The following is a 25,090-nucleotide window of genomic DNA, read 5'->3' as shown; positions in this document are numbered from 1 at the left end:
TCAACATATTTAGATTTTTTTACAATGATTGTTCATATTTTCTTCCTTTCTTTATTTTCTTGCATGAAATGTATGGAAATGACTCCAATATCAGGTCTGTGGAAAGCCATGGACAATACCCAGGCTTTTAATAGTGCAGAGCGACAGTTCTTGGGCATTTTTTACACTTTGTAATTGTAAGCTGCATATGCTACCCTCAACCTCCACAGCTTACAATTAAGTATTCTATCTTAGTACTATACAAATAAATATAAATTTTGTGTGGATCCAAGTTCTCAAATGCAGAATCAAGTCATATGTCTAGGTGCTCAAATGGACATTTGGCTGTGTGAAGGAGTTTTGTACCAATTTGGAAGCTCATTGTGAAGCAGCAAGTCTGTTCTGCTCCTGGGGGAATGAAAATCATCACATAGAGACATACACATCCTTGTTTGAAAAAGCAACTTTGAGAAACTTTAATCTGTAGCTTCTAGAAATTTGGTAATACTAGGTTGCATCTAGTCAGAGTTATTTATAGCAAATGGCCTTTCCTTGGAATACTTTTTTTCCCCACTGTTTTTAAAGGATTTTTCCCTTTCTTGAAAAGGTATTGTTCTGAAGTTCAGACCATCAAAGTGAAAAGTTCAAACATCACTACGAAATATGTTTGATGATAAAACATTAAACATTCAGTAATAAAGGCACAGAAATGATTATATAACTCTTTGAGTTAAATGCGACCCACTTAAACAAATAGCTGGAACTGAAAAAGACAGTCTGTAAAATCAGTGTATTTATTCCCAGTGCTCTGAATGACATATGTTTAAATTGATCTCACAATCAACTCATATCTGCCTCAGCATATTCATCTGATACCTATTTAAATGAATCTCATCTAAGGGGTGCAAGATCACTACTGGGTGACAATTCCATGGCACGGTGGGATGTATGCTAATACAGCTGAACTCAGGGACAAATTCTTGCTGATCCTGATTTAAATGGGAATAGAAATTTGTTGTCTCCCTAAAACGAGAAAGATCAAACTTTGAAAGAGAAAGCAATCTATTGAGATCTGCATGCTCCTTGATTTCAAATAAAATCCTTGGTTTTCAGGATCCCTTTTAAATAAGAACTGGCATTAGACTAGGGGAGTATGTGGACAGTAATCCCAAGTAACTTTTTCAAGGGAGAAAGAATGAGGAAAAGAGATAAACAATGAGGGAGCAGAGGGAATTGTAACTTAATTGGATATTTAAAATATAATTAAAATACATTAAAAGATGATAAAATAATTCCATATATGTAAATATAAAGTATCAAGCAAGCTGTATATATTGGCCCTGTTTCAAGTGCACATTCCTGTTCATTAATGTGCATAAGCTTCTGCTTAAGTGCTGTTTCTTAGAGGGAATGGTCTTAAGTTCTTATTTAAGTGTTCTCTTGAAACAGGGCCAACATACAACTCAGTGCCATTTTCACTCAGACACTCTGCCTTTGCTCACTACAGTCACCTATTCCATCTTGACTCCAGTACAACAAAGTTTTCCAGGTTGAAACCATGGCTCTACATTTATTGATAGAGTACAGTTTTGCCAGCTTTAAGTCCTGAATGGGGTTTTTTGGATTTTCTGGTGTTTCTTAGCTGAGCTGTTAATAGTGGTAATACAAATAACAGTTAATAAATCAATCTGTCTCTTCCAGGAATTTTGCTAGGAGGCATTAACCCCTTCTCACCATCTCCCAGGCCACACCCCTGCACTCTTTACAATGAGTGCAGCATATTTTTTATTTCTTCAACTGGCATTTGCAATCTGTCCTGACATAATTTACACATTTACACATTTTACAGAGCAAAGCACAGTCATGCAATTTAATTCCAAAAAACATAAGCATAGGAGACTCGGCACACTCGATTAGCAAAGCATATGATCGAGTTTTGCCAGTATGATATCAAAGGCACACGTTTGATTTGAATTTGTGTCAAAATGTACCTGCTGCTCTTCATTTCAAAACAGACATGTGCTGATGTGTTAGCCCATATTCACACACAGGGGGCTTTTATATGCTGCAAACTGCACGTGTAGACCAGTGTCCTTTACAAATGCACTTTCTTTCCCTTCCTTTTCTCTTATCCAAAGGCAGCTGGTCTTCACATCCTTAGGGAGAGGGAAGGCCTGTCACCACCCGAGAGACAGAGCAGGGGAAAGCAAGAAATCACTATTCAACCTAATGAAATAAAGTTCTGACCCAGATAAAGTCATCTGGGTTCTTCCACTGATCATTGCCCTATTGAGCCACCATTCCAGTTCTATTATTTCTTTTAAATAGGGATTTAATGCTCATGAATGGAAGGTGAATGCTTGAAAATGAAAGGTGATCAGTGCAGTAAAAGACAAATCAATACAGAACCAAAGTGCTCTACTTATCCACAGGGCAAACTAAAGTGAAAGGAAATGTCTTCGAGACCCTCTCAAGCAGTTGTACTAATAAAAATGATGATTAAATTTCCATACTATTACACTTGGACTTAAAAAAACCCAGTGATTAAACACTTACTAGAAAAGGAATTGGCAGCTACCTAGATAGTGGGCGTTTTGTTGTTCATTTTCCTTTAGCTTCATTTAAAGGAAATTTATTTGATTGAGTTTTGTGAATTTTTGATTAATAAAGACTGATAGCTGCAAAGAGCTATCTTAGAAGGACCGGAACAAAATTTCTCCTGCAATTTTTTTAAAGTTCAGTTTCTAGGAGTGCAGGGAATTACATAATTTGCTTGGGTTCTTGTTCACGTAATTATAAATTAGTATATTTGGAATAATAGCTGGAATGTTAGTTTGTTCATCAGGTGTGAAATAGGCTTTTTTTACCTCTAATATTGGAGGCTGAAAATAATATGATAGCAAGAGAAGGGCTCATGTTCGCAGGTAAAATATTTTTCAGTCTCATGGAAACTGCAAAAAATGAAAATGGAATTTGGGCCACGAACTTTCTGTGCTAATCTGGTACTGACATTTGGGGGTGTTGGTGTCAAAGATTTTGGTTTTGGGTCATTCTCAGCAGTAGATGGAACAATAAAGGATTCACTTTCTTTGATCCCCCAGCAAACTCTGATTGGCTGGAAGCAGGGAGAGACAGTTAACTTCACAAAGTCAATAAATGTGGCCATCTGGGAGAATGCAAATTTAGACAAATGTGATATATGTGGGATGACACTTTTTCCTTAGAACATGCCACACCATAAAAGCATTAAAAATACATTCGTATGACCCAGAACATTTGATTAAAGCCTTTAATATGCAATAAATTCAGCCCCAAGCAAACTAAAAGGGACAACATGTACAAATTCCAGACTCAGATCCATTCAGGTTCAGTTTTCTGCCTCCTCAGCCTCTTCTCTTCAGGCATCTCTGTCTGTGTTTCTTTTCAATTAATTTGAGAGGAATCTGTGTAAAAAACTGTAATTCATTGTGCTGGAACTCCTTCTTTATGTGGAAAACTGTTTTTCCTCTTTCAGCTCTTTACATTTCATCCTTTTGAGCCGCTGGCTTGAGAAAAAGTTAAGTATGTTTGCACATGGGTAATTTTTACTTGGGAGGACTCCCAGTATGTCTAAAATGAGTAAAGCTGACCTGATCAGGACTTGATCCCCATAGCTAGTGGTAAGAATACTTCATGTCCAGCAGCATGTCCTTCCCCAGCTGCAGGAACATCTCTGGGGCTCAGCTAGTTCCCAGGCAGGAAGAAACCCAAAGCTGCTCACTGTTCTTGTCCAAGTGCTGCTAACCCCTAACTTGCTGCCTGCAAAGCAATATTTATCTATCAGTGTGCATCTAGATCTTTAGATTATTCACAGAGTGTTTTGGTATGATATAAAATGGAATGTTTCCATAGACTGCACTGCATCTTGGACATGCTCACTCAACCCAGAGACCTTACTAAAAGTCCACTTTAAAGCAGTGAGTGAACTTACCTGATCTGAAATGGTAGCTATCCTTTTTGTAATGGTTGAATACCTACATTGTCTGTTCCATGGTAGGAAAATGGGTAAATCCAGGGATAGCCTTTTCCTTACAATGTCTGGACAGAAATGTTGTACACTATGATTTTCTCCTTATATAAATCCTACTGCACCCAGGACAGGATAGAAGTTTAAAAAAACATGTGTGTGAGCAATATAGCTGCAACACAGCACCTCCAGGAGATACAGCTGATGTGGTACAGTTCCTTCAGCACTTCTTTTTACGTGGAAATTGAAAGCTCACCCCAGCCTTACTTAAAGATTTTTTTTTTTTTTTAAAGAGGAGACAGACTAGTTCTACTTAAAACAAACACAGAGGACTTGACTGCTTCCATTTTTTTTTGTGAAATTTTTTTTTTGGCAAATTATTTTGACTATTTGCATTGAACAAAATAATTGAAGGGATAAACTTGCAGCCTTTATTTTACCTAGCAATAGTGAAACTAGCTGCAGGAGTAAAACTTGCCTAACTAAACCTTTGATGTGCTAACAGTTATAAGAAAACAGATAAAGAGTCCTGACGTGTGGATCAAGATTGCTGCAGAAGAAAAGCTGTAGTTAAAGCTACTTGTTTCTTCCAAAACAAGCCACAGCTCTGTGTGCCTGGTCCTCAGATGGTGTAACCTGCCATGGCACCAGCATGACCTGCCAACACTGAAACATTTCCTGTCGCCCACTGAACAGTCCTGGCTTTGCAGTAGGTGACCAGGCTATCACACCGTGGGCATAGCTGTAATACTGAAATGAGGTGGCAGTGAAATGAGGTGGCAGGCTGAGTGGCATTTACATATGATGGGGAGGTCTGCTGGAAATCATGGTGTTAAGCAGAATGCAGAGGACATGACTGCTACTCTCTGTGAGATACACACAGAAAAAAGTGAAGGTTTCTGAGAAGGAGAAAGGAAGGGGTGGGAGACTCTGCCTTTGAAAGAGCACGAGTCCAAAGCCCAGTTTCCTGTAAAGTCTTTTGTGATCACATCTACTTGTGGTTGGAGAATGAAACATTCCACAGGACCAACTGTGCACTTGTTTGTTCGTACTTTCTGTTCACACCAGTCCTCTAACGGCTCTGTGCAGTGAAGTACCCAGTGCTAACCGCCACAGACTACTTCATCTGCACTTCATCAGATTAGCATTAGGTTGAAATCTCCAAGACAATATAAATGAGATCAATAAATAGTGCAATCAATCTCAGCTGGTTTTAAGTGTCCAGAGACAGATTGAAGCAGAACTCCTGTAGGATGACGCTGCATTACCAGCAGAGAGAACACCAAACACATTGCATTGATGCCAACATGAGCATTGCCCCTTACGATCCTTCTTGCATTTAAACAGCAAAGACAAGAGGACTTGCTGTTGATTTATGGATGTTTTTGAAGAAGTATTTAAAACATTGTTTGAATTTGCAGAGATAGAAAAAGAAGATGCATCTATACAGTCCTTCCTTTTCTTTAGTTTTCCAAATGGGTTGAGTTTTACCTTGCTTTGCATATCTGTACATTTCTCAGGTATTCAAGCAGGGACTGAACAATTCTTGTTCAGCTCTGAGTGCTTTGTCAGTGGCAAAGGAATAAAGTGTAAGGATTTGAAAGGAAAAAGAAGAATAACCCAAATGCTCCAAATGAAGAAAACAAACGCAACATGATCCCAAATGTTTAAAAGAACAGTGATAAGCATCTTAGAAAGCCAAAGCAGCATAGCACAGTCACACGTTCTACAGGACAGAATTCTATCTAATGGACAGAATTAATTGAAATCCATATCCTGTAAAAGGTTATATAATACTGGGGGTAAAAATCCTGCGCGTGATACATATTTTGGAGTTTTCTTCGTCACTTCATCTTTACACTGAAATCAAAGCAGTTACAGCAGTCTCACTCTGGAATGATGACTCAAGACATGACATAGTCTCCAGAGCAAAACAGGGCAAGATAATTCAGAACATTCCAGGTTTTTTTATTATTGCCGTTTCCCTAAAATGGCAACAACTGTTTCACTGGGTTAAAAGAATCTTCCTTTTCTTGACAAAAGTCATAAAGTAAGCTTGATTTTTGAAAAGCAGAAAGAAGGTAGGGCATTTCTTATACCCTCTTTTCTTTTTACCTTTCTGTGACCCCTAGGAAGTCACATTCCCCTCACAGTCTAATCAGCATGGGGAATTGCAAAATGAATGGGCTGGAAAATTCCTTTGAAAGGCAATAATAATATTTTTTCATATATGAATTCCAGCTTAGGGGCTCAGCAAAATGAAGTCACGGTTATTGTTCTTTTAATTTTTTTGCTCCTTCACAGAGCTTTTCAAAGGCACTTGCGTTTGCATAAGTTGTAAGTTTATGTTAAAGTCCTGTGCTAGTCTGTGTTACACGTTTTAGTGTGTTCTGTACTGCCCTGGGAGCTAACCCCCCTCCCCCAAAGAACTCTTTCTCAGTCCCTTCATCTGTAACCTTTCTGCAAGTAAATGCTAATTGAAAAAGAAAGAACACCACTAATCTTGGAATTTAAATGCATTTAACAAAACCAATCTCGGTCTAAATTGTTGTTTCACCATTCCCTTTTCCCCAACAGATGTCGAGAAACTGCAATTCCTATTAAGAACACTTGACTGTTTACTCAGCAAGAGAACTTCAGGCTCAGGCTGCATCAATCTAAATGCGTTTCAGGACGTCAGTCTTTTGAAAAGTGCAGACTGTTAGTTGGTTATTTTTAAATGTAATCTTCACATAAAAGAGTTGCTGCATTTTTTTCTTTTCACTTTGTCATCCATCTCTCCCTCCTCCCTCTTTTTATTTTTTTTTTAATGATAACATCAAACATAGTTGTCCTGAATTTTTAAGTCCCATTCCATTTAAGTTTCCCTCTCTCCATGGTGTTTTATTTCATTTTTGCTCCCCTCTTTTCATTTTTGACCAATGAAATATCAGTGAAGACTGTGAACATTATTACAGGAAAAAAAATAAAAACCCAGAAATATTATGTGGTAAGAATGTTAGACATCAAAAACATGAATGTGTTTTCTTAGTGAGCTTTAGAGTAAAGCCCCTGTGGGCTTTGACCACAGACCTACATAAAGTTATCTCTGCAGATAAAGGTGGCTCTCTGGGGTTTTGTTTTGTACCCCGGGTGTCACTCCTTAACTATGATCAGGAAAGTAAACATGTGTAGGGTTTTTTCCCCCTTTTTTGTCTTATCTCTTTACTTGATTCTTCAGTTAGTAAATGCAATATTAGTATTTGTAAATACATCCTCAAGTGATAGTCACTGAAGTGTAGTTTAGGCCCTGTTTAGCACAGGTCCTTCAAGCATATTTTACCACAGAATAAATTTTATTTGTTTTACTCATCAGGTGTTGAAACATGGTGGCTCAATTCTTCCCTTGTTAGGGGGAGCTAACAAGGCTGAGGACCAGAGGCAGGTCTGAAGTGGCTGGGGCAGCCCCACCTTGAGCTATGTGGTGCCTGAATGGGGGATGTTCCTTTCCTAAGGTCTTTTATATATATATAATCCTCCATTTAATCGGACAAAAGCAGGTGGGGAGAATGCTCTGGACCACACAAGGTCAGACTAAGACACATGGCTTTAGGTCCCACTTTTCTTAACTATTGCAATGCAGAGAAAGTCAGCGAAAGCACATCAGCTAACACAAGTCAGAAAATGGCATGTAGGTGAAAAAAATAATTTAAAATTTGAATGCAAACAAGCAACAGATAATTGGGTGTGTGGGGGTGTATGGGTGAATGTCTGAAACTGAACTTCTGAACTCTCAAGCAGAAACCTACTACTTGCTGGCTGCAGTCTTTATGGGCTGGCTGTAAATTTTGGTAACACCTGGACTGAAAAAAGCAGTACATCTTGAATCCTCCGGTTAACAAAGAGGAGTTAAACACAACTAGCAAGTTCATGGCTGCTCATCTGTTTGGCTTCTGCATATAGACTATGTAGAGACTCAAAATGGTTCCAGAAAGAAGACCCAGTGCCTAAACAAAATGCCAGGGGATGACCACCATCATTTCTGTCCAACCTCCCAGAGGGGAAGTAAAAAATTAGCAAACACAGATCTGGGGATGGTAATGTGTAAGTGAGATAATCAAATTGGGTACTATCTCTGATCCCGTTCGTTCAGATCCACCATGAGCTGTTTTTTGATCCATCTCACTTGTGGCACAAGGGGGAAGAATGCTGAGCCAAGTGTTAAAGAGTGATACTCAAGTACTGTGAACATTGAATATTGGTTTTTAAAATAGGGCAGGTGGTTTTTTAAGACTTCTAGGAAAAATGAAAATGTACAAGAAGAAAAGTTAGATAAAAAATGGACTTTAGGATTACAGCGAAAACTACAATACTCCACAATAAACTGAAAATGGAAACAGTTATAAGGAAAATGTAAACTAAGTCAAATGAAGTGCCATATGCAAAGAAATGTCTCACAATGGCAATCTAATGGGTAATTTGCAGTCTTTATTCAGTTCCATATTCAGAAATCCATTGGAATCAATTACTAGTGGGAAGAGCAGGCATGAAACCATTTTCCACCTGCAACATGTCATATCAGAAACAATTCCATTATGCAGCATGAAAAAGGAGACAAATCAAACCTTGAGAAGTTTACCATGTGGTTTGCAAACCTTTTTTTATGGAAGACTGTGTCCTTCCAAGAGTTTACTTGGTCTCTGAAAACTCCAGAGAAAAATCCAGAAAGTTAAGTTTATTCTGTCTTCATGCAAATCTTAGTTGAAATAATAGATTATTTATAATTAAAAAATCTATTATTAAAAAACTCACCACCACTGAAAGTTTTTTTAGAACTTAGGAAACTCTTCAGGTATCATAGAATTAGCGTGATCATGCTAATTGACTACTTTGACTTGAATACTAAGTATCCACAGAGAGCCATGAAAAAGAAGTCAAATAATAATTTGGCAAGAGTGTATTAAAAGTCTGTGATCCTTTAATATGATATCTTTATAGCAATGAGGCATCTACATAGTTGGAAAGAGTCTGAATTACATGTACAGTTTCTCAGAATAGCCCCCAACATTCTAAGTAAGTTTACTCTAGTAAGCTTGATAAACCAAAGTTGATGGCTCTCCCGTTTCTTTGGATAGCTTTCTAAATTACAGTAGCACAACCAATCATCCTAGCAGCCATGACAAACACAAATGCCTGGGCAAAAAGGGCAATCTACTTTTTGGACACTGCTGTTTAGACAGCATAGTTTAAAATTCAAAATAAATGTATAAAGTCGCCAGCACTTTCAGTATTGTTAAAAATGTTTCTGTAAATCAGATATCTAATTTTGGTCCAAAAAGTAACCTTGGTAACAAAAGTCCTTTTTTGAAGAAACTGAATTAGAACTGAACAATTTTTGTTTCCAAAATGTTAGAACCCAAGGAATTGTTTTTATGCTTTGCTTTTCTTTAAATATAAAAAATGCAGGTGTTTGTTCTCTGTTTATATTTCCTTCAGCAAACACATTCATTGTGGCCACTGTAAGGGAAACTCCCCTCTCTGTGAGTGTGTGTCTCACCTTCTGACCCTCTCTTGTAGAATCAAGGTCTAACGAGAGAACAGAAAATCTTGTACATTCCTGTTTTGCATGAAAAATCATCATCCTCTTTCAAGATGTTAAAATTCTACTCCTAGTGTTTAGTTTTCTTCTCCAATATTATTTCATTTTAGATTTGTGCTTTTTACATGTTTTGTGGTGGATTTCTTTCTTCATTCTGTAGTGGGAAGATGCTTAAACTCCTGCTCTCTGCTCCAGTAGTGAGCTGAGGGAAAAGCCAGCATCTGCAGAGGGGCAATAACAGAAGAGGAGGATGGCTGGGCCCATAAAGACATAAACGTCCATCCCTGGCATGCCAGGCTGCACTCACAGTACCACAAGGAAGCATAAGAGTCTCTCTGACCTGTGTGGCAGCATAGTCAAAAGCTGGAGCCTTTGATGTGCACCTTGCAGAGGATAAGTGATCTGGACTTTCTGCTCGGTAGGCAAAGCATCCAGCCTGAGACTCAGAGACCCTGTCATCTAAAGCTGTTCCATTGGCATTACAAAAGAAATCTTTTGTGTTGAGTCTGAAATGTTGTGTGTTGAGCCTGGAGCCCATTCAGAGCTTCCTTCTACTGCCTGCTGGCACAATGGGTTCCCTTAGCAGCCAACCCAGCCACATCCTAAAGGTAATTCAAATAGAAAATGTCCCCAGCCCAAAGAGAAACTCATCTCTTCTGATACAAGAGTACTCATTTACTTCACTGTCAAGGGCCAAAACTGAACCTTTTGTTGTCACCTATAACTTGCCATGTGAGTTACATGGCTACTAACCCTTTGGTCTCACAAAAGTTCAGAGGAATACTTTTATTGCTGTGCACAACCCAAGTCATCTCCCACTGATAGAGCAAAATAAGGTGCTAGTGACACTTTCTCTCTACTGCGGTTTTTCGTTGAGAGTGAACTGATGTTTTGTTCAAGGTTATTTTGTAGTAGGTTTGCAAACTGCAATTAGGCATAAGAAAATTTTCCTTCAAGAATGAAATTTACACTCTCAGTAGTGGAGGGGTAATGGGTAATGGGAAAGAAAATAATGCTGAAATCTTTAGGAAATTCACTTTAAAAGTTTTGTTGGTTCAGTTAGGAGTAAAAGCCTGTAGCCTTGGTATTCCACCTCCCCCAAATTCACCATGCTGCAAGCTGTGTTTGAGAATCTTTTGGGAACAGCCATTTTTGTACAGTGTTCTTCATACTCTGTGCCATGAAAAGTCAGTAAAGTTGGAAATATAACTTTATTTCTGAAAGGCATGAGGTCTTTAAATTCTGGGTCTTGGTTCAACTTTTATGTATTCTTCACTTTTATTCTTCTTGCCTTTAAGTCTTAAATTAAGACTTTGATAGACAAAGCAGCAAAAAGAAAAACGAATACTTTTCTTTTATCTTCTTCCCCTTTGTGAATGAGTAAGACCAGTTTAGACCCCAACTGATATTTCCTATCAGTGGTAGCACTAATGTTACCACTTGTGATACAATGAAAATTTAATTTAATTAATTCTAATTCTAGCTAATACATTTTAATAATTATTCAGTATAAAAATTTTTAAAACAAACTGTACGGTAATTTACAGATGACTTTTGCAAGGCTCACCTCTATTACTCTTCTCATATAACACCTCATAGAAGGTGATAGTGAGAAACACAGAGGTTTGCCTGGTGTTACAGGAAGAAATACTCTGTCTGGAAGCAGAAACTTTGACTTGTGCCATGATTAAAATCCACAAGATACATTAAAGACAATGAACAGCTTACTGTTCACTGTTATTCAATAGGCAAGTGATATTCTTGCCTCAGCCACTACTAGCTCCGAACTTTCTGGAAAGTAGTATTAGATTGTTAAAAGAAGTTTACCTCTGGTGAAATGAAATATGATGAAAATCAAATACAAATAAATATGATGAACTTTCAGAAAAGCTGAACCATTTGTAAAAATTAACATGCTTTCAAGAAACATCTGATATCATTTCACTATCAGTTCAAATTTATACCCTTTGCATTTTAAAAAAATATGTAACCAGATCTGCAAGGTGTTTATCCTTTTTATTGCTCATCTTCTCTGTAAGGTTTAGCAGTATGTACCCCACACAGAAATACTGGAGGGCTCATCTCTTATGCCAAATGAGAACCCTATATTTCATGTTAGGGAGCACTTACTCAAAGGAATGCCCACATTTTTTATGGATGAACTGTTCATTCACTTGTGTGAATAAAATATTCAAGGGTTCAGAATTCATAACCTGTTTCTTTAAGATGCTGCATAATTGTGGATAAAAGGTGATATTACAGTGAAAAACACTGCTAATTACCATTTATTATTATTTTCATTCATATCTCACTATTTTTAAGTTGCTCATAAAAATTTCTCTTCCTATGACTTAGTCCAGATTGTATGATAATAAGTGAATAAATAATGCCAGTGCTTTCCTATCCTGTTTTCTTTTTTTTTTTCTCATGAAACCAGATTTCTAAATGTGAATCGTCACTTTGCATTCCCCACCCGAAAACACAGCTATAATTTTGTAGACATTGCTAAGTATCTGAGGTGAATGTTTGGTAGAATTCTGCCGGCATGTGACAAACAAACAAATACGTAAACAGAATAAATACAAATACAATACATTCTGCAGTATTTACCAGGATTCTGGGAAGATATTTTCCTGACCTGAAAAACTATTTTATTTTTTTTCTCACATTGTGTCACACAAAGCATATTCTCTACAATCTGTGAAGCCTCACGTTAGGCAGAGTGAAAGTTAAGTGAATTTTAGGAGGATTATTTATTATATTGCAAATCACAGCCTGGCATAGTGCATTTCTTCACTGAAATATGCTTTTAGCACTTTAGAAATCCCTTTGTATGCATCTGAGTCGATTAATTTCTCTGCAACTATACGTGCTACTCAATATACTTGTTATGTGTTTGTCGCTCTCGGTGTGTAATGAGACATTTTTGCTGTTGCTGATAATTCTGTAGATTCCATTGTACCCAGACATATGGTGTCAGTTGTTTGAAGGCTTTAGAACCCCTCGGATTGGCTGTGATGTAAAAATTCAATAATCCCCATAGAAAACTTCGGACTTCTCAAACCAGAGTTTAAAATCCTCATGCTCGCTTGCAGACTGGGGAGTTTTAAAAACAAACGGGCCCTTGTAGATAATTTAGCATTAATGGCTCGAGTCAACAAGAAGTGCAAAGCATTAAGCCCCCAGGAAGAGTGATACATAATCTGAGCTGTGCTTCCACAAGGTATGTGCCAGATGGAAATATGTATAACCAGAGTTTTACCAGTAGTCAGAGTGTATTAAATTAGTCTTATTAAAGGACAGGTTTTCAATACTTTAGTAAGGAAGAATGACAATCTGCCTTCTCAATGTAGTCCTAATCCAAAGACAGAAGCAGCCAATTGAAAGACCCCATTGCTTTTGATGTGTTTTCTATTGAGCCAAGCTGAATGCAAGGCAGCTGCGGGGTATTGGAGGGCCCTGGTTTAGCAGATGCATCCGGTTTCCTCTAAACTCATGGAAGTCACCACAGGTCCTTCATATCATGTGTGTCTGGAGTGAAATCATGACTCCATCACAGTCATTAAGAGTCTTAACAACGACTAGGGGTGGATTTAAAATTTTACCCCTGGTATGAGTAGGCCAGTTTATTTTATTTGCTCTGGATATCAAATTTCCCTGACAAGGGTGTTCTGCTTGGATTGTCTCAGTGGGCCGGTAAGCAGAAGTGTTTGACTATTAAGTGTCTATAGCCCTGTTACCTGATTTAGGCCATAAATGCATACTTTCTATGCTCAGAACCTTGGTGCAAAGCATTTGTTATTGTAGCTGTCTAATAAAAAAAATAGTTGGTCAAAGGCCAAAATTAAGTGAATAAGGACCATTTTCCTTTGCCATATCATGCCCTTAAGCACTGTTTCACCAAGGCTGCAAAAGAATTTGTTAAACATGGCTGAGTACAGATAGTGTTTGAACAAAGAAGGAATAACATTTCCTCCATCCTTCTAATACATTTATTTCCATGTACTGTGGTCAAGCATGGGTTTTTTAGGGAAAAGAAGTACATTAGTCTTCCATAGTTTTTAATGAACCACAGGGCCTGCACTTATTTTTATGAGTTACTTTTATAACTCTTTTAGGGCAGCAGTGCTCTGAAATCCAGGTTGTAAGTAGATCCCAGAAATACAGAGTAAATCAATTGAACAATGCACAACAGTTTGTAACCTCATTGCTCTTGTATATTGCAGAAATACCAGAATGGGTGCAGCCCAGCTAAAAATATTTCCCATCTTCATCTCTTTCTGAGAAAACTGCTTAAACCCCTTGGTTGAGCACTGGCCGAACACTGACCAGCCACTGTCCAGCAAACAGAGGTTAAATATGCAGCATGCAAGGCAAGATCATTCTGGCTGTACAGCCTACATATGGATGTACAAAAAATGGTAAGTTAACTGGGAAAGCAAAAAAGGTTTTGGTCTTTAGGATTCCTTGAACTGCTTTAGGCTAAATTAATCTTTTAGGTCATGCCAGGAATAATATATCCCTGGTGATGAAAAGACACTTTTTCCTTGTAACACCTTTTCACTTTCATTCCCTCCTAGCATTAGTGCCAGGGGAATTTCCAGATGAGATATTTGAAAGCTTTTTGGTTTTTATGTGCTGCTGGACCAGCATTAAGTGGTGTTACGTGTGCTGGAAGATTGAACTCCATTCATGTCTATATGATTTCTCTCCTCCTGTCTCTATGCAAGATATCCAAATGAGCAAACTCCATCCAGAGTTTCCCAAAACCACAAAATGAGAGTGTTTCCTCCTTTAAAGCTGGCATGGAGGGAGAGGAGCTGAGCCTTTTTTGAAGACACCTCTATCTCAGCTCTCTTTTGAAGTTCAAAAGATTAGGAGTACCCAGGTATACCACTCAGAAAACCAAAAAATGGTTTACTGAAGCCAAAAGTTTTGCCAAAATTTGATTTTACTCTCAAATATTTTCTTTTATATGACCAAAAAAATTCCCAAAATTAATCTTGCTGGAATTATCTAGGCAAGACAAATTTAATTCCATGATCCTCTCAGACACAGAGGCCAAGTTCGCTTGCAAGGTGCAATTTTCCCATTTCTTGTTCTTTGGATCATCAGAAGACCCAGCAGTACCTTCAAATCTAGTTGTTACCATTGCAATCTCTGATGTTTGTGTCAATATTTCTGCTGTCTGGAAGGAAAGAAAATGTTATATTTGACAATGGGGAGCTGTGTTGTTTGGAGATATATTGTTTCCCTCTCATATGTAGGCAAGAGACCGTAGCTGATATCAAAAGAGTTGCACATGATGAGTTTTATTCTGTGGATAGGAAATAGTGTGATTCAGAGTGCTTGTTACTTTTTGCATGCTAATGCCCTGTTTCTCTAACTGAAAGGGTTCTATAAGTTGCAGATAAGTGTTTTGTGAATCAAGCCCTAAATCCTCTCTTTATTTTAACTGGAGACTTTAGCCAGTGGATAAGCACCATCAGACATTATTCAAACATTTTACGGCTTGCAAAGAAAGTATTTTATTTTTTTTTTAAAGAACACTTTAAATAAGAGAAAACAAACAGTTTCATTGGGAGAAGCCTGGTTATGGATATCTTCTTTCCACCCCAGTGGCTTGATGTGACTGTTAACCAGCATTTGGTTGCTTTATAACTGGTGCAATTATTTTGTCAAAGGTTGTAGGGTTTTTTTCCTCCTATTGAAAAAAAAAGTTAGTTTACAGTTTATTAACTTAGATTACTGCTAATAGCTCCCATGAGTCTTTCTACTGAAACAAGGACTAGGATAACTGATTTCTTAAGGCCAATCTGGAAGACTTTAAAACACATTAATAGCTATCACTGAAACAGCAGGAGGAAGAATAATCTGTCATTTGGGTTTTTTCTTTTTTTCTTTCTTTTCTCTGCATAAACTTTTCCCCCAACTTTATCTATTTATCTATTATTGTTGCTTGCTCTTTCTCTCCCTTTTTATCTTTTCCTTCTTTTTACAGCTATTAACAGGCTAAGTTTTCAGTGAGTGCAAATAATCAGCAAGGACTCATTTTTGACTGTTCAGGGAACACATTAGCACATAAATAGGAAACAAAGACTGGTTCAGGGAAAAAGTAAAATGATACTTTAAAGTGTGGAGGCCTGGAGTCAAAACACCCCAATTTCAAAGGAGTATAGATCCAGTGCAGAATATCATTCATGATTAACATTTGATATTTAAAGAAAAAAAAGGGGGGGGGGTTGATGCATAAATATTTGTAAAATCAACACATCCAGGTTAAATAGTAAGGCATGCAACTGTGTAGTTTACATGTGTTTGAAGAAGGCAATAATTTATTGTATGGTTTTATCAGAAGAAAAGGGAAATTTCCTTCCTTCACAGCTTTGGCATGACTTCTTCAGTCATATCTTTCCATCCTAATCCTCAGTTTTATGGCCAAAAGAGGAATGAATGAATGAAGGGTGAGCAGAAGTGCTTATTCAGTCTGTCTGAAATAGTGTCTGGGATATCTGCTGAAGACTACGACAAAAACCTTTTGCTTACTTTTGAGTCCCTTGTCACAGTTGCTATAGTGAATAATGGAGGAAATCTGATTTTCTGTGGAAGGACTTTAGGCAGTTAAAACAGCTGGGATGTTTGTTATCCAGGTACTAACATTGCAGTGCTCAGTGCCAAACATCATGAGGAAGTGAAAGTATGAGACCGTATTTTCAGGAATAAGAGTGTAGATATAAACAGGGAAATTATACTATTCTGAGTGTTCTCGTTTCTTCTATGGATTGCAGTTGTGGTGTTAGGCAGTCTGGAGCATCAGCCATCCAGCTGAGATGCTGGGTGAAATTTCCTGTCTTTCTTTCCTGAGTAGTGAAGTCATGCACTTGTTACATGTCTTGATTTTCATGGATTTGGTGCATTGCCTGATCAGAGAAGGAACCTTTACAATGATAGGTGCTACACAGTTAAAGGAACCAATAATTGTCCTTTCCTGAAAGATTTTATAATGAAAACATTCTTATTTCTATTATCTGAAATAAAGAGGAATTGGGGTGGGGGTGGGAAGAAGGGATGCTCCTCTGATATCTAATGGGAAGATGCAATAAATCAGATATAGGCTTTGAGACCTGAAAAGATCGAGTAAGTTCAGCTTAGATGTTTCAGTATTGTTCTTCCCACTACTTTGCAGGGGGGTTTTGATCAGATACAGCACTGCACACATGTGGGAAGTGAACTGAGACAGTTACTAAATCACTCGGCCTCTGCCCTTCAAGACTGCGAACTGGTGTTTGTCATAGCAACGTACTTTGAATTGTCCCTGATGTTATTAACCAGAATGTAGAACATGAAGGAAAGATCTAGCCTACCTGCAGCAGAGGTGTATTTCATAAAACAAGTAATAAAGTAAGAGCACAGAACTACTTCTTAAGAGTAATTCCTGAAAATGTTACCTGGGAAATAGATTAAATTATGCAGATTTCAATTATTGGCATCATCAGGTGCCATAAATCAGCATAAATTCCCTCAAGGTTGGTTTTATCATATTTACAGTATTTTACTGTGGTCTATATTTTTGTTTAGCTGAAAAGCTTTGCAGACATATATTTTCATTAAAAATATATGCTTCCAGGAGTTTATGTCAAACCTACTCAATGCTTTAGTAGAAATGTTTTATTTTCAGTCCTGAATGGGGGTCATACCATTGTTCTGTCTCCCCATCACTTTCTGGTTTTGTTCTTTATCGATTCACAAATGTGTACTGAAGGACCCAATGTTATCAGACAGACAAGTTATAGCATAATCCTATTTTCCTGGAATAAGTTTTGCATATAGTTCTGTAGTGTGCTAGAAACATCCACTTATATGAGAAAATCAAAAAGTTAAGAAAAAATGCCCAATGGATTTATTGGGAAAATACACGTCATTTTCTACTACCAGTCCTTTTTGACACTCAGCTGTTGATGTTCAAGCACTCCTGTAGTAAAAGTGACTACAGTCTACGACAGATAGTATGGTAATGAAGTGGCATACTTTTCTGTTACACTGAAATTTCAATAAGGGTGGAATTTTGCCTTAAAAAGAGGGCAGTGATCTTCTCACAAACACTGTCCTTTGTCCTGAGGCACACAAAATCCCTAAATCCCTAAAATATTTTATCTAAAGATAATTTTGCACCAGCCCCGGCGTTAAAAAGAAAAGTATATCAGATGCAGCTGGAAAGGTCCTGTTGCTCAGGGAGAAGGTAAATTAAAGGTTTCTATCTTATCTGTATTTCAATTACAATTTTATTTTTGGTCCCTGACAGTGCAGACAGTTGAAGTCTTGGGAAGTGGAAACACTCACAGGTGTAAGAAAAAAAGAATCTTTAATAGTGGAGATGTATATATTTGAACTATGTGGCTTTTCATGCAGGGTATACATGACATTTAAATAAAAATGTGGACTCTTTTGGGGGGCCTATCTGTTTGAGCTCATTTGAAGATGTCCTTTATTCTACCTTTTTTTTTCCTTAGCAATAATGACCTAGTTTAGGAGTCTGCAGGTCCATAGACCCCTAGAATGACTCATGGACACCAAACAAAGTCAGACCAGCACCTTTGTGATTAACAGTTTTGGTCCTTGCACAACTGGTTTAGTTAAGGCTGACCCCTATGATTCATTCTAGGGGTCAGCCTTAACTAAACCAGTTGTGCAAGGACCAAAACTTAATCACAAAGGTGCTGGTCTGACTTTGTTTGGTGTCCATGGTGTATATTTGTATCCAGTTTTCTGAGAACTGGATGACAAAGTCTTGAGATAAATACCTTTTAGCTCTTGGACACCTGGATCTGTGGGAAAAGACCAGAGAAGGCTTCTACCTCCTCTGTCGGGCTGTATGTATCCTTACATCAGGATGATGTAAGTCAGGAAAACAGGAAAGCTCTTCATGTCAGTACAGAAAGAAGATAGGTGAGTTGCAGCTCACCTTTATGGTTTCAGAAAGGCTAAGAAAGACTCTAAAAATCCGATAGTAGATTTGGGGTAAATGTGGATCTGAGCTGGGCTGCAATTGCTAAAACTAGTTTCTACTTGGAGCTTTACTGCAGACAACTCTGGTCTTTTCTGTTTTCTCCCAGATAAGAAATGCTCTGAAAATGATCCTGCTGACTGAGATTTCAGTACCTTCTGATTTTAGCTGCAACAACGCTATTTTAAAGTAGAGGGTTAACATCACTGAAAACTAGTGAGAGAAAGAGGCTAGAGAAGGTGAGAGGAGGTGAGAGAAAAAGGCTGGAGAAAAATTATAATCGTGAAAAAATGTCAAACACCAAAATTTTCTCAAATCTCATCATTTTCACTTGCTTAAAAAAGTTACATGTGAAAAGATCCAAACCTTTTAAAATAGAATGATTTAGTGAGTCTCTTATTGTCTACATGCATTCACACACATTTATCCTCTCAAGAATACTTGTATATTTGTGCCTGTGTGTATCAATAAGAGTCCACACATATGCAGCATTATTTTCTGCCTTCTCATTTGGGAAAGGAAGACTGAGAAGAATTTTCTGTCTTCTACTTTTCCTCTTGAAAATATTTTCTTGTGTCTGTCTCAAATTCACACACAAATATTCACTAAGGCAATTTCCACTCAACAGTTCCATGACTTGTTGCATTCTATATTTCATTATCTTCAGCAAAATGTGTGTCTCATCTTTGGTATTACAGAAACACATCAGGGTTTTCATGTGACACAGTTAAAATTCACAGTGTGTTCTCGGAAAGTGTGCCAGGCAAACATTTTAGGGTCTGGTGGTATCCTATGGAGAAAGACCTGCAGAAATCACCAGGATAGAATGATGAATGGATTCTGGATTATATTGCAGTTGAAAAGTATCAGAAAGCTATCTAATACATCTTCTACTGTTTAGTGAACAGGACTCACATTAGGTAATGGCAGCAGAAAACATTAAAGACAATTGTATATGATGTAGTATTCGGTCAGATTCGTTCACAGTGTATAGTCATTTCCAAATGGCATTTTGCTGTTCTTTGTTCTGCAGCAGTGTCTAATATTTCTAAACATTTTTAGGCTCTGTGACACCTTAATGGTATACAATAACAGTATGCCTCCCTCTTAGAAAAATGGATACTCTCATTTTTCTAAACATTGTGCCTTTACCTTTAACCATTTCCATTTAAATGCAAATTTCAATCATGTCCACCTCTCTGTATTCCAACAGAAACCTGGGGAAAAGACTATACCTTAAATCCTCATTTCTCCATAAAGGGAGCTGTTTCCTTCAGGTGTGTCACTCCATGTTATCTATCTTCCTTCTCATTTTACACATCACCATTGTGGCAAGTTTAACTTGCAGAATTCACAAATAAAAAACAGTTTTCTTTTTTTGTTGAAAACTCTGCTGGTTCTATGTGCTAAAAGAAAATGGGCGTTTTTAGTTATATTTATTTCCTGTTAAATTTGTCTGACATAACTGTAATGGAAATTTCCCCTTCACAAGCCTTTGAATTATTCCCGGCATTTGCAACTGTTTATACACTCAAAAGTTTATAATTTCCTAAACAACTGTAGACAAATTAAGTTAATTTGTATCATAGGCTTGGATTAATCTTGCAATTATTGTTCCAGTTTAAAGTAAATAATTGAATTTCAGGGTTAAGGATAAAATGTGATGCTATGAAACATATGTGATACTGGTGTCAGTTTCCTGAATGTCTGTTCTTCGTATGCAGCTTAGCAACACATTTGAGCAATTCATTAAAGTGTCTCTGCTTAGTGAGTCTTCAGAGAGAAAGTTACATTTGAATCTGGTGTGTAAAAAACACTCAGAAAACAGCCAACTGAAACAAAACATCTCCCTCCCCTCTCGTCCCTCACCAAAAAACCAAATCCCACACCCTTTATCTCTTGTTAGTCCCTCTTGATTTACTTTTGACAAGAGAGGGCACTGTGATAACATTCTAAAGAGTGGACATATTTGTATATTCTTGCCTCTGAGACAGAAAGGAAGCCAGGGATTAACCCCTGAAGCAATTACTTTACAATATAGCAACTACTTCAACACAAAGCAGGATTGGCGGCGGGGGGAAGAGAAAATTTAACTAATTAGTGCAAGTCATGATGTTATTTATGGGAATTAGTTGGAAGAAATATTGTTGAGTGGGCTCATAGAAAAAAAGACTGATTTGAAGTGTATTTATTAATTCTCACTTTGAGTTATCATTTACTGGCTGAGAAATTTAGCTGAAGATACTTACTGGCTTCAGCCCTTCAAGAGAATTAAACATATTGGAAATACTGTGCGGGTATATTTTTTCAGCAATATTTGTAAACCTATATTAAATGCAGTTGTGTGGATTTCTAACTCTCCATCATATTTCTGGTATTGGGGGTTCTAAGACCATTTCTTGTAGGTCAGAAATATCTCGTGCCTGTCATTTTAAAACTAACCGTTAAATGTTCTAGCTATGATATACAAATTGCCTTGAAAATAGTGTGCTTTCTTTATTCATTTGGATGAAACTGATTTTGAACACCATTTTAAATGTAGATAATAAGTTAGGAGCAGTTCAGTTCTGAGGTGGCCAGGGTTCAAGGAAGGAGGCAACTTAAGACTTTAAGCATCTGCACTTTGAAAACCATATTATTTTTAAGTGTCACAGGCTGGGTAGCTGGAACTGCTAGTTATTTTCAGAAAATCTTGTCTATATGTGGATTATTGTTGTGGTTTTAGGAATGGCATTCCTCAAATTTAGTGCCCCCCCTCCCTTCACCCCCAAGACTCTCTTAAACCAGACACCACTCGCTTCCCCTGACCACCCCCCACCTTCCCCTTCCCACTCTGGGGATGGACTTGAGAACTGAAGGCACAAAAAGATTAAAATTGCAGGTTGAATTAAGAACAGTTTACTGGAAACAGCAATGAGATAAGAAAACAAACACTAATAGCAACTATATTAATAACAAAAGTGTACAAAAATGTTCATTTCAAAGCCTAACCTGACTGCAGCCACATTTTCCCCTCAGGAATAGGAACACCTTTCTTCACAGAAGCCAGAAAAAAAGAATCCCTTTCTCCCAATCCCTGGCAATGACCTAAGATGGTATCGAACAACATTTGGGTCTTGGCCATGCCCACTCAGCGCAGCACATGGCAGACCAGAAATCCCAAGCTCAAGAGACCCGATGGGCTCAGCCTGGCTACTGTAAAAATATTAATTTTGTTCTGGTGGGAACTAGGACACTTATGAATGTAAAACTGTATTGGTGGTAGGGGCAGAGCATGTTTATCCTGTCTTGTTGCCGTATGCCAAGTGCATTCTTGGTGAGATATTGTTGATAAGAATAAATGTTATCAGAAGGAAAGAAAAAATTGGAGGATGTTTTTAGCATTTTAAATTTTAATGACTATATTGTGGACCCTTAATTTCCTTTTTCTCCAAACTGCAACAACTACTGCAAGTATTCAGACAAATAAGTGTTTTCATAAATATTGCAGTTTATGTGAAATATATATGTTTAATCCACAATATAGGTTTGTATTTCCCTGTACTTTCAGATATCAGAGAACAGATTCCTATGATGACAAGAGATGGATTAATTTGGTTATGTAAGCCTTTGGGCCTTTGACTTTAGCTGTTCAGGGTTGATATCAATGGCTGGCAAGAGATGTGTGGGAATGATTGTGCTCTGTTAAATTTTACTCGTTTCTTGTAATACTTAGTTGGGGAAAAATCCCTGTGGTAGTTTGAGGAGTTATGTGACTACCTTGGTTCTCTTGTTTATATTTGCTCATGTGAACTTCATGCCAGGAGTCTTGAAAAATATGGAAGAGGTCCTTTCCTTTTCATAACAAAAAGTCCCATGTTCTTACCCTCAATTTTTTTTCTCCAAAATGTGAATTCTCTTTGTCCTATAGAAAAGCTATGGGAAAATGAAAAAAGAAAAAGTACTCTGAAAGTTTCAACTTTCTGACTTTAGTGGAATAAACGACTATTGTTTTCCTGCTTTATAATTATGCTTGTTTCTTTCTAATTCACGCAGGCTGGAGCAGATGACTACATGACACTAAGTTATTAGAAGAGATTTCTATTTCCTGCAGAAGTGAGAAAACGTCATTTGAGTCTACTTCTCCATTCTATTTTGTTCTTCTGCTTTTGAGCTTGAAGGATATATTAGCTAATGGGTAGTTCCCTGCTCTCTGTCTTGATCCAGAAACAGACAAAGAAAATTAACAGATAGTGCTTGAAGATTAGCTATCATTAAGTCAAGCTTTGACATATGTGGCTAATTGAAGAAATACCAGGTACAACAGGAAATGAAGAATAATGGGTAATACTTACTTAAAATAGACTTGTTTAGCTTTAAATCCAAGAAAAGTGTGATAGTGCTTAGATAAACTTAAGGGAGTTAAGATCTTACAGACTCCTCACACACTGATTACTGTTAAAAACTCTCTATCCCAGATGGTAATTCTTTGACAAATGTTATTTTTTTTAAGTGACAACTGATAGACCTTGTTGTTAACAAAATTATAATCCTTTTCTTTAGTATGATGCAGAAACTTGTTTCTTGGATACTTTTTGTTTATTTTTGCATTTTGGCTTCCCTTGACTTACTTGAAAGGTAGACAACTGCAGAATTGGACCTGAGTGTTTCAATAGTTACTGTTTCCACATGGGCCACTGTAAAAACAGGATAGAGTCATGGAGAGCTGAATTATTGCAAAGCTGAAGCAGAAGAGGAAAGACTTTGTAGATCCAGACTCTGCTTACATCTCATCTGTGCTTTCATCTCTCCAACAGTCATTGCACAGGTGTGCATGACAGATGAATCTATATTGCCAAAGTGGAAAGCACACACATTAGCTTCTGGGACCTTGTCAGGATTACACAAAAAAAAGGGGGCTTATGGATCACTGTAAAATCCAAAGGTGTACCATTCAACCTGGAATTTGGTCTGATACTTGCTATTTGCACAGCTTTCAGGAAAGGCTGTTTAAGTGAATAAAGCATGATTTTAAAAGATTCTTATCAAGAACCATAAGAAACTTCAGAAAACATTCTGGTACCTAATTTGAAATACAGTGCAGAAAAGTCATCAGGATATACTGATGGCTTTTATGAAATAAACCCATTTTTTTCAGGCAAATAGATAGGGATTCATTCTCTTTTTCTGCCTACCCCTATGGCATGATAATGATGCGTGGAGCAGTTTGTGTGTGAGTGTGGGGGGTGAGGGTATTTAAGCAAGCAGCCTCTCTATTACATATTTATATTGAGAGCATGCATAAAGTTCTAGCACAAAAAAAGAAAAAGAAAAAACCCCACCAATCTAAACAAAAAACCCCAACAAAAACCTTTGCAAGCCCTAGGCTTATATTCATCTGCGGCATGTGGTTGACTGGCAGGCTGAATTTTGTCATGAATAATGTTTAAAAGGCACTGGCTTTCTTCCATGAGCAACACATAACTTTTCTGAGCCACATCTAAGGAGGCAAGTATGTAAACTACACACTTAGAACCTGATCATCTTTGTGTAGTTATTTTCCTACTTCCTATTTTCAATTGTCTTTGCCTAAAATGGGTCAGAGTTAGCAGTTACCTATGAAGGTGCTATAATGTTGATGAGTTTTGGTTTACTGCTTGCTGTAGTGGGTAGAAGAAGGCAAACCATGGGTGAAAGGTGAGCAGCCAGGTCAGCAGCTACCCAAACTGACACAGACAATGAGGCTCCATGAGTTTTTTCCAGTGGAGATACTGCACCACACAGTTCCATTGTATAACATGTCACACACAAGAGGCTATCACAGCTTCTTATGATGTCTCGTACATCATAGAACAGAATTTGACTTTTCAAAATTAAACTGTTTAAAGATCATAAATTCTGCCAACCATTCATCTGCATGGGGGAATCACATCTGAAAATTAAATCCTGAAGTGTGATCCATCTGTTTTCGCTGTCAGGCTCAGCCCCAGGAACTCCTAAGCAGTTGTTGTTGCTGCTGCTTTTTAATAGGGTAGGACAGTAATGCACAGTCCTCCAGATGTGTCCTGATCTTGTCTTCAGATTCACACACTTGACCTCAGGTTGACATTGAAAACCCATCTGAGGCCCAACAGAATTACACTGCCCTTCATAAAGAGTACAAAAAACTTCCGAAGCAGAAGTGCTGGAAAATGTTCAGTAACCAGTGGATGGCTCTGATATAAACTTTAGTAACCTAGTGAGAGTGGAGAGAAAAAGGAGGGAGTTTTTCTGACTTCTAGTGTAGCACAATACTTGTTCTTGCCTCCTGAAGTCTAGTTGTTGAATGCTTAATCATGTGACAAGGAGGACTGTGTTGCAGCATATCAGAAATATAAAGACAGATCATTTTCTTTCCCCAAAAGTTTGGTAATTATTAACTCAATAAAAAGCAGACCTTTTTTATTTTTGCCATCATCTATGGGTAGGAGTGAGCAGCAGGTAATTCACTGTCAGAGCATTTCTAATTTTAACTAGTGTGGGTATTTCTCAGATAAGCGAAGAA

General features: G+C 37.6%; 1 long non-coding RNA gene across 1 annotated transcript in view; it reads left to right on the top strand.

The window, feature by feature from the left end:
- LOC125326884 overlaps positions 1–25,090 on the top strand; it is a 46,024-nt gene that overhangs the window by 10,318 nt on the left and 10,616 nt on the right. Inside the window, exon 2 of the long non-coding RNA XR_007204055.1 lies at positions 13,790–13,984. This is a non-coding gene — a long non-coding RNA (uncharacterized LOC125326884). The remainder of the gene's footprint in view (positions 1–13,789; positions 13,985–25,090) is intronic.

The sequence above is a fragment of the Corvus hawaiiensis genome, chromosome 6, assembly GCF_020740725.1.
Source record: "Corvus hawaiiensis isolate bCorHaw1 chromosome 6, bCorHaw1.pri.cur, whole genome shotgun sequence".
NCBI lineage: Eukaryota > Metazoa > Chordata > Aves > Passeriformes > Corvidae > Corvus > Corvus hawaiiensis.
The sequence above is the reverse complement of the archived record's forward strand: the minus strand, read 5'-3'. Positions and strand labels throughout refer to the sequence as shown.